Raw genomic sequence first — 16,997 nt, 5'->3', positions numbered from 1 at the left:
CAGAAGTTTGCACCTGAATGGTGTCCTGCAGTTGTAATCAAGGTATAAGTGGAGAAATAAGAGAATACACTAATGGCGACTTCTAGTCTACCAATTCTAAGCCCAGTTTACCTGAGCGGTGTCTCATTAGACTTCAAGTCAGGTGGCATCATCAGCCTCCTGAAGCCACATATGCTTCACAGATGGAGTATTTGGGCATTCCTACAGTAAGGCGACACTGGTCAGCCACAAAGGGCAGCACTAACAGGAGGGCAGCAGATTGCTCCTATAGGCATGAAACGTGGCTTCACTGCCAGCAAAGAGGGATGAATAGGTCATTGAATGGGTCCTGAACAGAGGTGGACTGATCAAGAGAATGAAGAACTGCAAACTGGCCAAAGCCGCAGAATTGGCCAGGAGAGCTGGGGCGCCCAGGCCAGTGCCCATTAGAAGATAACGGCCTATTGCTGGATGTGTCCACATGTCTGTAGACCACACTTTGCTCTGTTCTAAAATTACCCAATTCTAAAAAAACTGAGCTGCATCTGCTCTGCTCCTTATAAAATGAACAGTGGGTTTGTAAGGCTGACCCCGGCCAATGGAAAACAGCAACATCTGCAGAGTAATGAACTGCCAATTTGCTGTCTATGGGAACAAATTGTCTTAAGTTGCCTCCTATAACTGTCCTCTTTAAACATTGAGTGCAAATTGGCTCCATTGTGGCTGCGAGGGCCTATTTAAGAGGAACATTAAGGAACTGTAAGGGCCTCGACTCTTTTTTAATGAAGGCATAAAACTCTTGCACCAGCCCCATTCAGTTCTCGCTCCATCAGAGGCCAGGACACTTAAGAAGCCATGACATGGTTTTTTCGATGGGTAGCCAAATACAAACGCACTCTAATTATCGGTCATAGATCACAGTTTTTAGTTATTTCTACTGATGAATGCAGACAGAAAAAACATGTTTTCCTGTCTCTATTTATTTTTAAATTCGGAAAAAAAGAAATTAAGTGTCCTTTTGTACTTTTTTCACTACTGTCAATCATGAGTGCTAAGTCAATAGCTGTGCAGAGTGACAGGTAGGGGAATAAAAAAATAATTTAAAAAATTGCCTACTGAAGCTTAAATAACTCCTAGAAGTACATCAGATTAATTTGTTTTACAATGCAAATGTTTTCAGATGACTGCATTATACTATACATTCCAAAAACATTGGAAATTCAAACACGAGTAAGAATTTGTTTGTTAAACAGATATGGAAATATACTCAATGCAACCAAAATAAAAATGTATAAATACAGATAAAATCAGCAGAAAATAAATATTAATAAATATAGACAGACATGCAAAAAAACTAAAACAAGTAGCCCCAATAATAAATGATGGAGGAGATTTGGCGGCCCACATGTCTGGCACAAGACAGTTTGATCTTGGCTGAAACGCCAACAGTGTCTCATCAGTGAAGTCTAAGGTTCAAGGAGTGAATTGCCGTAGAGAGGATAAGACATATATATCACTAAATTTCAAGGCACGTAATTTTTTTTAGTGGTGTAAATCACTGAGAAAATACACATTTTCATTTCATAATAAGGAATGGAAAAAGCAAGCTGTGCTGACACTCAAGGTATTGCAACCCGGCAATAAAAAAAGCAAACGAGTTTTGTATATTTCCGCAATGTCTACATGATAATTGTGCAAATACTTTTCAAATGTTAAAAAAATAGAACTAAGGCTAAATCAGTATGCACCATTGTTTATTATATAAACAGCAAAAATAGTGCACATCTTATAAATTCATTGATAAGATTCATACACCATGGAACGGCACGATGGGGCGAATACAAAAAGGCATAAAAAGGTGCCACATCTTATCAGACATTTCTATTTTACTTTTATAGGAGTATATGATGCCTTTTCTTGGCTTTCTAGACTTTTACAATGACCTTTAAACATGTCTCACTGAATGGTATTTTACCACACTCGGCTCCGAAGAATTGTCCTTTCCAAACATGCCACACTTTTATGATTAGGAATCGGCAAAGTAACAACCTTCATGAAGTATTCGTCATAACTGGCAGCTTTGCAGTATCTGGAGTGGTTGCAAAGTTTAAACTAAGGCTAACATTTAGGAAAAAAAGTTTTTGTGTCGTGGAAGAATTCTCTTGCAAAACATATTTTGTAAGAACATTCTTCTGAAACTGAAGCTCTGAATAGTTTGTAAAACTTTGCCACCTTCATGAAATGAGAAGCTTTGCAAAACGTAGCAGATATTGTAATTCTCCCACCTCTATGTATGTAAAATATGTCATGGAGTTTCTAAAAGCATCCTTAAATGCACAGCTCACTTTCCATCTTCAATGCACGTTCAAACTCCGAACATATTCTTCCTGAGGCCTACTCCATGAAGTTAATTATGGAAAGTATGTCATCAGGTCCTGAAAAGTTCCTGGAATCGGTGTTTACGTACTGGTAGGGGTGCCTAGAGTGAAAGAACATGCGATTTTGCAGTCGATGTGATTTTTAGAATGTCAGTGATATTATGTTGGTGAACGGTGATCCTTAATGCTCTTTCTTAAATTCACTAATGGAGACAGCAAGACCGCATTGTGTTGCAAGAGAGTTTCAGATCTTTGGGGCAGTACCGGAGAAAGAGAGAGTCTAGGTGAATTTTGCTTAAATTCTGGAATTTCTAGAAGGCCAAAGAGACATTTTCTTCTTAAGATTCTGCTTCCAGTCGAAACAGTGAGGTTCTGCATTAGGTTGTCTGGAGTGGCCATTTGTAAAACCTTGAGACGCCTGCTGGCTTACACCTGCTGCCTGCTTGAAGTGGCAGCGCTTTCAGTAGCCAGAGCTGGGATGGGTTCCACATATGAGCCGGCCAAGTTGGGACATGATGACTGTCCTAATGCTCACACGATTTCCCAGCTGCCACTTATAATTGATAACTATGACGCCTCCTGGATGGTCACTGCCTGAAACTGATAAGTCAGGCCCAGGTTTCGCTGGTGACTAGAACGCTGAAATTGGCTCATGCTTTTAGTTCATAGAAAATATGCATACTGGGGTTCCGCAATACACATTCTTTGAATTGGCAATTCTTTTAATGTACCAAGGCTCTACTTCTAAGAAAACATTTAGCATCAATCATGCAGAAACAAAAGGTTTCATGAAATGTCAACTGTACGGACACATTTTAATGTCATTGTATTCATGGATACTTGAAATTTATATCAGATGATTCATATAAAAAAAATGATAAGGGGTGATAATCTTTTAACGATTAACAGTTGATTACCAGTGTATTATGTAAATGTTTTCTTAATTTTTTTAGTTCATCAATAATTGTATTGGCATAAACTGAGTACCAAAAAAGAAATATCTGCAAATCCAATGACATGCAAGTCCAGCATAAATCCATAGTAAGGTACAAATGCTGTTTATGCTACATGTACCAATACCAAACCTTACTAAAATATAAGAAAGAAAGAAAAAAGATGGAAAGGAGTGAGAAGATAAGCCATAGATGTACCGAAGGAAAAAGAAAGAAAGGAAAAAGGAGGAAAAAGACAGGAGGGATGACGAAACTAAACTACAAAGTAGGGTATAGAGGACAGGGAAATGGATCATTCAGACGAAGCCCACGTTTAGCAATGCTGGGGGTGGAGGAGTGCAGTGACAGTGACGATGACAAAACAGAGTCAAGAGTCATGGTGAATTAAGGGGGGCATCCTGCAGAAAGGGGAGACCACATGAGAAGAAGAATATCTGCTTTGTGCATTAAGTTGTAAATGAACTTTTAATAGGACGCAGTCTTGTACATTTCCGCAAGCCATTCCTCACACAAAGGTAGTTGTGGAGCGCGCCAATGTCGTAAAATACAGATCTTGACACCTGCGAAGGCAGTGACGAGAAGACTACGGGAATGGCGGGTCAGCTCTGAAAGGTACGATAAGTTATAGAGGAGAATTAGATGTCCGAAAGTGGCAAGGGCAAATCTATGGACTCCTGGAGGTAGACCCCACTGCTCAGAAGGGATGAATGGCAGAACAATCCAGAAATATATGAGCTATATCATAGGGTGCGTGATCCAATCGCCAGCAGGCAGAGTGAGGGAGAAACCCAGCAACCCAAAGCCACGCGGGGGCCACTGCCAGCCCTGAAGAATCTTAAATAGACTGAACTTCATCCATGCTTCTCGGACTACCCATACCAGGGCTTCCAAAAGCAGATTCTACCCACTCCTCTTCATCATATTCCACGTGAAGGCGAGCCTGCAAGGTCATCCTGAGGCTAGCCAATTGTGGCTGGGAGTAGCTGTAGCGAATCAGAAGAATGTAAAACCCAGACATCACACCTTTATACTGACCCCAAGTGTTAAGGTAAGAGAGCACCGGGGTACAGGGGATGGCCCAGGGTTGAGAACCCAGTTTGCTCAGCAGGCAATGATGTAAATGTGTATAACATAATTGTTGAGTATGCAGCATGCCAAATTCGGCCTGTAGTATCTTAAAGGACTGGAGCTCGCCACCAGAAATCAGGTGCATGAGGGTTAGAATCTCAGATCTATGCCAGGGGCCCAAGTCAAGCACGCCCCCCCCCCCATGCAAATACCAGTACTGTTCTAGAGAGGAGCGTTGTCATGGAGATGTGCATCAACCAAAAATAACTTATGAGCCTGTATCTAGGTGGCGTACATGGCTTTCAGCATAGGGTTGGGGAATCTGGCAGCTGGGCCAGAATGATAGAGGACCTGTAGTCTCAACAAGGTCTCTTGGAGTGTGCGTTTGATCCCAACCCATAATGGGGTGTCCTGGACCAGAAGGTGCATGTACGTCATTTATTTGTGCCAAGTGTAAGGCTAGGTAATATTGCTCCACAGAGAGCAGGCCCAGTGGCCGATCAGCTTCTGGATTGCCAAGCAATGTCTCGCTGAACCCCAGATGAAGACCTTATTGGTCTTGTCTATCTGACGGAGGGTTGAGAGGGGTATTAGTTAAGGAAGCATGCTCAACACACGTGATTCGGGGAGGATAACAGTTTTCACTACTGGAGTCAGTCTACAGAGAGAGAGGTTCAGGTGGGACCACTTTGCGAAGTCCAATCACATTCACTTCATAAGTGGGTCCAGGTTATCCGCCACCATACGCTCCAGGCCTCTGTTAACTAGGATGTCTAAGTATCTAAGTTGAGAATTCTTCCTTTGGAATGGATAAGTGGCGATGTCGGCACATGTGGTGATTTGCGACAGCGGCAAGGCCTCGCTCTTTCCCTAATTTACCTTGTAGCTGGATATTGCCTCAAAAGCGTCAATGATCTCTAGCTCTGCAGGAATGGAGGAAGGTAAGGCTGATAGGGTGAGTTAAATGTCATCTGCATATAAATACAGTGTTGAGGAACCTCTGGGCATGGTGATACCTATGATCTGGTATGATTGGTGTAAGGACAGCACTAAAGGCTACATCGCAAGGAGAAATAGCAGGGGGGAGAGTGGGGAACCCTGACGGGTAGCCCTGCAGACTGGGTCGGGATCACAGCTGACCTGTGCTGAGGCAGAGTCATAGATTTTCAATTGATGAAGCTCAGAGTTAATAAAAATGACTTCTGAGGTTAAAAGACTAATGCTTTATTTGTGGTGAGAGAGGTATTTATTGTATTATGAGGCAGAATCATAGAGTCACCTCCCTCTGGAGATGAAGTCATCACAAAGGCCAATTTTCTGGAGTGTGGCAAACAGGAAGTCCAATTCTATCCTACCAAAGGCCATCTCGGCATCCAACAGCAGCACCAAGGCCTCATCCGGAAGATCTGTTGCTAACCAGTCCACATGAGCTAACATGCGAAGATGATTATGGAATGAGTGGCCTGGGACAAAGCCTACTTGTGAATGGTGAATAAGAGCAGGGAGGACCTGCTTGGGGAGGGCAACCAGAATACTGGCCAGAGTCTTGACATCTCTATTGAGCAGGGATATGGGACGATAACTGCTGCAACGAAAAAGGTATTTTTGTGGTTTGGAAAGGACCAACATCTGCGCCACGTTGAAAACCAAACCCAAGGAGCCCCTGGGATTAGCCTCAGCGAAAGCCTCATGGAGGAGATCCACCACCTCGGATTTGGCCCATTTGTAAAACTCTGCCAGTAAGCCGTCTTCGCCCGAGACTTTTTGATAGGGTAGATAAGAGATGACCTGCTCAATCACCTCTTAAGTGATCGCGCCCTGAAGTAGTTGCCTACCTTCCTCCAAGAGGCACAGTAAGTGAATACCATCCAAAAAGGCATTCATATGTGCTGATCCTTGCACAATTTCCGGGGAGTAGAGGGCCCTATAGTAGGATGCAAATGAGTCTGCAATATCCTGTGGCTTGGTGACTAACGTCCCTGAGTCAGTCATGATAGCAGGAATGGCCATGCTTGCCTCCTTCTGCCTGAGATGCGAAGCAAGTATCCATTCCGCCTTCTCTCCCTGTCTGTAGTGTCGCTATTTCAACCTCTGTAGCGCATACTTGACTTTAGAGATAAATAGAGTTTTGAGGTCCATACACGCCTTCTCAAGGTTGCGCCTGGCAATAGCAGAAGGGTGTGCCATGTAAGTGCACAAGGCGGACTATATCCGCCTCCAGTGCCTTCTGACGCTCCTCCCTCCGCCTATTGGACAGGGATGTATCCCTCATCAGTTGCGCCCTGATGGTTGCCTTCGACACTGCCCTTAATGTCAAAGTCAACCGAGCCATCATTGTTCTCCCAGTAAGTATGCATATGGGTTTTAAGTTGGTTCTTATCTACTGGGGGGTTGTACGGGACAAATTAAAAAACCAGGGCTAAAAAATAGGCCATGCCCAGCCCATATCAACCTGCAGGGCAACAGGGGAGTGGTCCGAGAGTGCTCGCTCTAGTATTGAAGTCTCTTAAAGAAGGGGAAGCAAGGGGTGCGACATCAAGAAAAAATGCAGCAGTGAATTTTGTGCCATGAACCGGGGACAAGTGTGTGAATTCCCTGTCTGTTGGATGTAAGAGACGCCATGTGTCACAAAGGCCATGATCAGCCCCCAGATCTCTTAAGAGGGCTCTGTCCGCATTATTAGATACAGCATTCGGACCAGTGCGGCCTAAGAACACATCCCAGGCCAGATTCCAATCCCCGCCTTCAGGATATAATCTGTATCAATTTCCATCAATGCACGGGTGAGTTGAGGAAGTAAGGCGCACTTCGGACCCGTGGGCACATACATTCAACATATGCATCATACCTTCACGATGACCTTTAGTTAGGCAAATACATAGCGCCACTCTGGATTAACCCAGGTTTTGAGCACAGCATGGGGCAATGGATCAAAATGGCTACACCATGTTTCCAGGGCGCCGATGGGTCATCTGCTGCTCGTGGCGGACAGCAACTGTGTATCTCTTTGCCCTCCCAATCACGCGGTAGCTTCTCAGCCTCTGCCTCAGGGAGATGCGTCTCCTGAAGGAGAGCTATTTCAACGTGTTTGGGATTGAGATAGGAGAGCACCTTTTTGCATTTGATATAATGTGTTAGACCACAGATGTTCCAGGAAAAAATAAGCAAGGGCGTGCGCACAGACATGAAATTTGCAAGACCCAACGGGTGAGTCTAAAGGTCAAGAATGATACTGGGTGAGCAGAGAGGTTAGTCAGGTCTCACTAGCAGTCTACAGGGGTGGGGGTTAAAGGGGAAAGATAGGGAAAACAAAATAAAGGAATAAGAGAAAAGAAAACAAGAAACAAGTAGGCAGAAAAAAAAGAAGGAAGAAAAAAACAATGCACACATTAGTACAATGCTATGTGAACCAAAAAACAACCATGCAAAAAAGCACACTGCACTGCGTGCCATATCAACTGTAGTGGCGGGTGTACACCTGAGGGAACATCACATCTGGGAGGCCCCCGGGGACCAGTGGTTGAGAGAAAATGAGATTGCTGGGAAGCAGACCCTATTAAGGATTCAAAGTATTAGCAGTGTCAAAGATCTGTGGGAGAGGGAGAGTCTTTGCTTTATTAATTTAAATGAATTATATGTACCACTAAGGTTGTATATTCAGAAGAAGTTCCTCTTTAAGATGAGTTTGGAATGAATATGTTAAGAAAAAGAAATAAAAAGCATCAGAACTATAAAAATAGATTGAGTTTGATTTTAGTGCTGTAGCTTTGTTTATGCGTGGATTCTTTTCATAGCAGTATTCATTAAAAGGGCTGTATAGTCCATTGTTGAGGGCCATATTGGCTGTTAAAGGCACGGAACTAAGTTATAAGCCCTACGTCTGCGGGGCGTTCAGGGGTACCTGATGGGGCTCAATGAATTAAGCGCTCAATCCAGACTTCGCACGTGACCTGAACGTCATGCATTGGAATACTGGGCATGCAAACTCAACCGCCCATCCTTCAGAGGTTGATACATTGAATTCTGTTAAACTGGGAGATAAAAACATACCAGTTATTTACAGCATGCAAACATGCCGAAAACGATGTTATGGAGCTCTGAATAAAAAAATTAGTGAACAAGTAATTATTTTCGGGCACCTTTGCCTGTGAGCCATTGTGATTTTAATTATAGAAAATCAAAAACACAGAGGAAACGAGAAATATTTCCACTGTAAAACCAGACAACTCCATTTTGGAAACAGATGCGTATGTGGCACCAGTGCTCAATAAACTGGGAAAAGGCAATTTCTTATTTAGGAAACTCAAAACAACCCCGGGCCTTTGCTCCCTGACAAGGGTCTTTTGGAGCTGCTGCCTCACCTCCATGGCCGCTCAGAGGTCTGCAGTCCCGACTGCTTTCTTTGTCTGAGGGTGTAAACCTCCAAGAACCTCCGCAGAGGCACAGAAATGTGTCCCAGCTGCTCAGCGGTGCCGTAAACAGCAACAAATGTGCACTTTTATTACCCAATAAGTGCTCTGCTAGAAGGTAAAGGAGTGCGTAGCGATACTGGCACAAAATAACTAGTTTTGGATTTCACCCCTTCTAAAAAGGCTGTGGCTTAAATACTGACATTTCAGCTGAAAATTAAGATACGCAGCTGCCAAATGGTCCTGCAATTTTATAGTGTACTTCTGGCTTTTTGGGTGTATTACACATTAACATCAGACTTGCCACTCAATGAAAATCTTAAACCCTAAACTAAAAGAGTACCTGCGCTCCGCGTGGCTTAGCATATACCACTGTATGTCGAGGCCGAGCCACACCCTTGCTATCCTATACTTTTAAATAAAGAAATAATACATTATTAATCTTCGGTAAGGCTTTTTCTGGTGACTGGTCTACCTAATAATAGAATAAGTACTAAAGCAAAGGTTCCTCAGAGGGCTGGGTCTGAGAAGTGGTCATATACTAGGAAGTCCACTAGGACCGAAAGAGCAAAATGTCCCGCTCTGTGGACCTGAGAACCGATGTAGTCTAGCCTCCTGAGAACATGGATGGCAGCCTACGTAGTGGCTGGGCAGATGTCTGGAGCTAGAGCCATAGTCACAGACTTTACTGTAGTGGAATGGGCTTAAGGGCCTCAGAAGGATCATTTTTGGCCAAAACATAATATAGTTTCATGCAGAGGACACTCCATCCCAAAAAGGTACATTTTTTATCTGCTTTTTCCCTTCTATGCACTACCGAAGCCAATGAATAGTTGATTACCAATGCATAGCTCCTCAGCCCTCTAAATATAGAAACTAGTGGAAACCATAGGTCCAACATTTGTAAGTCTCCTCCTGCTTAGATGGATGTGGAGTGAAGAATGTGGGAAGTGTAATGGCAGTTGGTTTGTCAGTAGTACAATTTTGTAAGTTAGAATCAATTACTCTCTGGAGCAATGTATGTAATGCAGCAACTTAATGCGACAGTCCACAGTAGAATGAATAGGCATGAGAAAGTATAGACTCAGTTTAATACATTAATGAAGCGTGGGTCTACAGGAAAGGAGCTGAACACTAGCCATCCACAGAGCTTTGATAGAATTTGTGTAAAGTGACCAAAAGCCAAACAATCTCAGAACTGCATAATTTCTTAAGATTAGTTCTACTCAAGTTATGTATTTATTTTCTGACCTCACATATTAGTGATGTCATATAATGATGAATGTGTGAGTAGACAAAACTTTTTATAGATCCTTATATGTAATTGAAAATGGAAAATAAAACATTTGTCACAATATGTACTCAATGTGCCAAAGAATTTACAAATGAAGTTAAAAAACAGAAGCTGCTGAGAGTACAGCTGTGAGGCGGTTCAAAAGGCACACATCAGGAATGTCAAGATCAAATTGAGGTCGCACCGCAGCGGGATAAAGGGAACAGGGGAAATACATGTGAAAGCCCTGATAGGAAACACATCACAATAGGTGATTTGTATAATGAGGGCTAATCAGGCAAATAAAGACAGGCCTAAAGGGTGGATAAGTAACTTATAACTGAGCCCATGGCAAAGCCTTGTGGGCCAAAGACAGCACAAACAAATGAACATCATACAATCTCACCTACATAGGATGAACACACTTCTCTACACGTGGCATTAAAATGAGGCCAGAGGCCATTGGTCAAAGGCAGCCACCGCTTCTGCCAGAAGGTTAAAGCCTCTAAGAAGTTCCTGCTCAATCTCCACCAATGAAGGTGTAGGCTGTGAAAGTTAAGATGGAGTATGTTGCCTTGTAGCTGGGACAGAGTTCTATTGAAGGGGAAAATGATGTGGAAGGCAAATGTTCAGGGTCAGAAATTCGGAGGACCAGACCCTCTGAGCCCAAGCTAGTCCACGAGAATGACCTGTACTCAGTCCTACCTGACTTTTCTCAGACAAACTATCACAGATTTGAGACAAGGGTAGAACCATATACAGAAGGCAGATGGGGAAACTCTAGAGCCCAAAATGCTGGACAATGAGCAGTGTCAGAGTCGTAAAAAGGTGCACCAAGGGCATACTCCCCTGAGTGAAAATGTATTGAGCTACCCCTGGGACTAGATGCCCTTCGTGGTCAGCAGGATGACACCGCTAATGAAGAACCCCACTAGATTAGTCCTCGTTCCCAAGATTCCATTGAACATTAACCAGCACAAACATACCTCAACACTTCCAGAAAGAGAGCTTGTTAGCTCACACTGCACTACGTTTTGGACTGACCTGACTCTGACTGATAACAAGAACACCTTGAGGGACCCCCTAATGGCACAGGGCTCCACAAGTTTATATGGTGACATTTCCTGAAAGAGATCAACGGTCCAGGATCTCCATTTCAGCTTGGTCACTGGTTCTTAGACTGGGATCTGAGAAACCTTAAGGGTCCCCACTGGTTTATTAAAGGGTCCTTGAAAGTTTAGAAAATGAAGTCATATTAGCAGATTAATAAAGTATATATACACAAATAAAATAAAATTCAAAATGCTCTGTAAATGTTAGAGAATTTGATATTAGAGGTTATAAATTATGTATGTGTCCTTATTTTGATTAGTGGGAGCAGCACAAGTACATCAAAAGGAAGCAGGTATAGATGACTGGCTGCCTCCATTGAAGAACTGGTATGAAAAGGAACTAAGCTAGGCTACAATCTGGCCTCTTCAATGAAGGTGATACCAGACAACAGTGGATATGCAGATGGTCGCAAAACTGCTGTTTCTGCCAATATTGAAAGAAATCACTTGCACATGTTACCTGCTGTCAGAAAGTCTCTTTTGAGCGATCAAAAGTTCTAGTTCATGGTTAACTCTATCATCCTGTGTGTATTTCTCGACCTGTGCAACCATGAGTTTTTTGTTAAAACCCAATAAAAAGGGTTATGAAAAAAACGTCCTGGTTCCTTCTTTTAGACGTCGGAACATAAGATCAACAGCACTGGCCATAAATGAGTGTTTTAATCCAACAGATATGCAATTGGCAAGCAGACTCTTATTTTTTTAACATGCTATTTGAAAAAATAGAGAAACTGCATTAGAGTAACTTGGCTGGAGTTGAAGCTATGAATGATTGCGAATGACTGCTTTGGAAAAGAGGTGCACTCAGTAACTTTAACTGTATGAAACTGAGAAGAGGAGCTCTTTACCTCTTAAGAAATTAATGTTTGCATGTAGACTGCTTGTTCCAGCTAAAACATCAGTGTTTTAATCTTATTTTTATTAATTGTGGAATCGTAATGGTATTTAGTCATCTGAAATAATTTGAACTGGTATACACTGACAAAAAGAGAGCATGAGTTAGAAGAAAAAAGAAAGTGATGTACTAAAGTTTTGCATATTGCTTCGCTCTCTAGAAGTAAAACTACATTTTGAAAGATCCAAAGTTCACATTAAATGTAAAACGTTTCGATTTTTGAATATATTTTTGTTTGTAAACTAAATATAATATTTCATAATTTATGTAATTCTAAGATGTATACTTGTTTCTCTATTTGTGTGTATTGTGTTGAGCTACAAATCGAAGACATTGCTTAGCTGGGGATCCCTCACTTACAATAGTGAGTTAGTGGGGGCTCACCAAAGTCAAAAGTTTAAGAACCATTAGTCTAAGTGACCTCCCATCTGAGTGACAATGCATCACTCATTAACATGGCTTTTGGTGGGCAAAAAGAGAAATGTCTGCCACCAGTCAGGCTGGCATCTGTCAAACACTAAGAAGCCTGAGAATCCTCCTAAGAGATGCAGATCTTGTCTGACAGAAATCCCCAATGCTGGGCCCATCACAATCGTATTCCACTAAAAGGTCTGAATATAGGGAACCTGCCGCAAGCAGCAGGATTACAGGCCCATTAGCCTCACAATTGGAAAAAGGCTAGACCAGCAGCTTTTTGTCCGAAAAACTGGAATCACAGTCTGAAAGTCCTGAACTCGCTGATGATGGGAAAAGTTTTTTCAAGCTAATAGACAAGATGGCCCGTAAGAAAGGCAGCCACCACGTGGTTTGTAAATGGGATTTGGACTTGCTGATAGTGAATCCCAGGTTGAACAGAAATGACGTTGTACTCTGTAAGTGGTCTGTATTTAGCTGAGGTGAGTCTGCCTCCATGCAACAGTAAGTAGTACAGATTTGGGAACAAATGAATGCCAGTCTTAAAAGTTGGGCCATGAACACCCACATAACCTTTGTAAAGAACTAAGGGGCATACGCAAAGGATCGGATGGTGAATTAAAAGTGAATGGGTCGCATTACAAAACACAGGTTTTTCCTGTGGAACTGCAGGACTGATACATGAAAATACATGCCCGGAGGCCCATCTAGTCTTGGTGGTCCAAGGCAGGCAGAACCCTCACCAGCATTATCATTTTGAACATCTCTTTCCATTTCTTTCAAAAAGAATGAGTTGAAAATTCTCAAGGCCAGAATAAGGCGCACACCTCTGTCCTTCCTGGGAATGAGAAACTAACAGAAGTAACACTAAAACCACTGCTTTGCTTCATGTACTATCTCTATTATATCGTTTTCAAGAAATATGAACACCTCCCTGGAGATGATGTTGGCCTGATCTGTGGAAACCGGAGTAAGAACTCAGGACAATCTAGGGGGAGCATCCAGAAAGGGTAGGTTATAGCCAACTTGGACACTTGCCGGGCCCATTGGTCTGACATAATCAAACATCAGTAAGAAAAGAAATACTGAATCCAACCTGCCCAAGGGTGAAATAAAGTGGGTCTATTGTTTTGCCAACTGAAGAGGATGAGATACAATGTTGCGGCTGTGTCCTGACAATTTTGAACTCTTTATGCAAAGGAAGCGATGCAACCTCACATGCCATTTCCTGAAGGAAGTGTTCAATAGTAAGCCAGAAGCCAAAATGTATTTAACAATTGCATCCCCAAGCAGTCGGAGAAGAAGTCTTACATGCTCTTTGATTCAATACATTTCAACCCTATGTCTGAAGGAGGAGAAGGGAAAAAGTCTGGGTTAACTTTACAAGTAGAGGGTTGAACAAAAAGGCATGCAGGAATAGGGTGTTTTGTCTGCAACTTTGAGTCCCCAGTTGTCAGTCTGTGGCATCTAGCAATGGGACAGCGACTCGCCAAATCTGAAAAGGGCTTAGACAAAGGCCCAAATACAAAGTCACTAAAAGTCACATTGAAAAGCAAAAGGAGCCCAAGCATGGAGGGCTCAGGGTGAAGGTTTTGCATAAGCAAATTAGCTTTAATTTACTCAGTTGGCAGAGGTAGTTTCAACATGTCTGCAGCTCTCCTTTTGACTAAATCAAGGAAATCACTCTCTTCAGTAGGAGAATCAAGCATTGAATTAAGGGCAGACATCAGGCAGTGTGTCCAGGTCACTGGTGTGCTGCAAGTCGAGAAAGCATTAGTATAATATGGAGGAAGAACATTGGCCGCTTTATCATTATCTTGCACGTGTTATCTTTTATTTTGCACTGCTCCAATTTTTAAATTGGGAAATATCGTAAAAATTGTAAAAATCGTCAAAACTGCTACATTCTGCCACACTTAAAAACGCAAACTTAGGCTTGCCTCTTTTTAGTGGTCTTCGCCTTCTCAGCCCCTACTGCAGCCGATTAGGCGCTGCCTGGGGTCCGATTTTTGCGGCCACCATCTTGGGTGAGGAGCAGGCGAGCAGACTAGTGCTCGGCCCCTCCCGCCCTTGTTGTTATAAAAACACCTTCCTAGGCTCGGACACAGATTGATAGAGTGCCTGTGTATTCGGTCTTGAGGCGGATGCCGGGACCTGTGTGCGTGTTTTGTACTTGGATTGTGATGTTTTAAATCTTGCACGTGTTATCTTTTATTTTGCACTGCTCCAATTTTTAAATTGTGAAATATCGTATAAATTGTAAAAATCGTCAAAACTGCTACATTCTGCCACACTTAAAAACGCAAACTCAGGCTTGCCTCTTTTTAGTGGTCTTCGCCTTCCCAGCCCATACTGCAGCGATTAGGCGCTGCCTGGGGTCCGATTTTTGCGGCCACCATCTTGGGTGAGGAGCAGGCGAGCAGACTAGTGCTCGGCCCCTCCCGCCCTTGTTGTTATAAAATGGTATCACCTAGCAGGGAGCGCAGTGGGGGCACCGAGGGCGCGCCGAAGGTGCGCCTAAGGAAAGCCCGTCTGTGCCCGTCCGTGCCGCGGCCGTACCAAGGACCAAGCAGGCTGCCCATTTTCCTACTGAGCAAGGTTTGTCTAGGAACCTGCTGCTCTCCCTTAACAATCATCCCACCCAGTGTCATGAAGCCGTGATACCTGACACATGGGAGGGGCCAGTTTGTTGCCGGCAGTGTATGTTGACGTTGGCTCCTGAGCAAACTATCAATGGAAAGTCACTACCCATTGTCCTGAGAGGGGGGCTGATAAATGCCAGGTCAATGTGCAAGAATGCACAACACATCCATGACCTGATCACGGAGGGGGATTTAGATTGGCTGCTTATCACGGAAACCTGGCTGAAGGGTTGGTGCAATCCGGATATAGCAGTGGCCTTGCCGCAAGGCTTTTTAATCCAGCGGCTAGACAGGCAGGGGCAAAGGAGGGGGGGTTGCCATTGTTCACCGGAACACCCTGAAATGTACCTCATATGAGCGGCCAGATATCAAGGGAGCAGAGGGCAATGGCCTTCAGCTTAAATATCCATGACTCCTTTACGTTTTCAGGCGCCTTAATTTACCGTCCCCCAGGCCACCCCAAAGACTTCTTAGAGAGTATAGGCGATGTACTCGGCGACCTTACTGTCAGATCTGCCCATTTCACGCTGTTAGGGGATCTTAATCTCCATCTAGATTCCCCGAGCGACCCAGAGGTAGCTTGTTTTATGGACTTAATTAGTGTCCTCGGTCTAACGCTGTTGACGCAGGAACCCACACACACAGCGGGCCATACGCTGGATTGTATCTGCTCGAACTCGGACACTGTAATGGTCAAATCCCCTTGTACCCAAATCTGGTCTGACCACAAATTTATTCCTTTTGACCTTACAGTAAAAGGGCAGGTTCCAGGAAAAGGCACCAGTTTAACGGCTAGGAGCAGCAAACCAGATTGGAAAAAAGTACTTACTAAGCCAGACCTCTTAGGATTAATTAATGGGAGTAAGCCCATATTAACTGGCCACACCTCGACTGACAATCAGCAGTTCTGTGAGTGGATCAGGAATCTCAGTGAGCCCACAGCCCCTATGAGTAAAAAAAACTATGTAGCACCCATAAAAAAAAAAAGAGTGCCCCTTGGTTCTCGCTCACTCTAAAAGTTGAACTAGGCGAAGTCAGAACGCTCGAACGGAGGTGGCGCAGAAATTACAAGGGCGAGGTTTACACATTTACAAAGTTGCGCGGAGACAATACCACGCATCGATCAAACTGGCAAAAAAAGCGTACTATTTGGAGGTGATATCCTCCTCGGTAAATGGACAGAAAGAGATCTTTCAGATTGTAAATAGCTTCACTAATCCCAAAGCATTGTCACAGGAAATCCATCCCTCCTTATCTTTGTGCAATTCCATCGCCAACTATTTTGAAAGGAAAATCCTGGACATTGTCAAGAACTTTCCTCTACCAGCATTGACCCCTCCAGCACCTGAAATAGAGGGGCCAAACGGGAATCACCCCGAAAGGGCCCGTCTTAGTAGATTTGACCCTATCACCTTAGAGGAGTCACATCAAGCTATTCTATCTAGCAAATCGGGTTCTCCTTTCGTCCCCTGTCCTCCGTCCTTCCTACAAGCCCTGGCTGAGGAGGTGAACCCCATCATTAACAGTATTATTAATTCCTCACTGTCCACTGCTAAGATACCTATTGAATGGAAACTTGCAGCCATCAAACCCCTTAAAAAAAAACCCTAGCTGATCCGACAACCCTTTCTAATCTGCGCCCCATCTCGCTTCTTCCACTGTTATTTAAACTGACTGAAATCTGTGTTAATAAACAACTCACGAAATTTTTGAAGAGAACAACATCCTTCACACAACCAGTCAGGTTTTAGGGCTAAATATTCAACAGAATCTGCCCTCCTGTTTACAGTAGAGACTTTACGTAGCGCTATGGATCAAGGGAAGAAAGCCGTCTTGATTTTACTTGACTTGTCGGCGGCCTTCGATACGGTCTC

At 43.4% G+C, this 16,997-nt stretch overlaps 1 protein-coding gene across 8 annotated transcripts in view; it reads right to left on the bottom strand.

Moving 5' to 3' along the window:
- Positions 1-16,997, bottom strand: part of PITPNM2 (phosphatidylinositol transfer protein membrane associated 2) — a 1,044,200-nt gene that overhangs the window by 146,640 nt on the left and 880,563 nt on the right. The gene's annotated exons all lie outside the window — the stretch shown is intronic.

The sequence above is a fragment of the Lissotriton vulgaris genome, chromosome 11 (genome assembly GCF_964263255.1).
Source record: "Lissotriton vulgaris chromosome 11, aLisVul1.2, whole genome shotgun sequence".
NCBI lineage: Eukaryota > Metazoa > Chordata > Amphibia > Caudata > Salamandridae > Lissotriton > Lissotriton vulgaris.
This window is presented reverse-complemented; position numbering and strand designations above follow the sequence as displayed.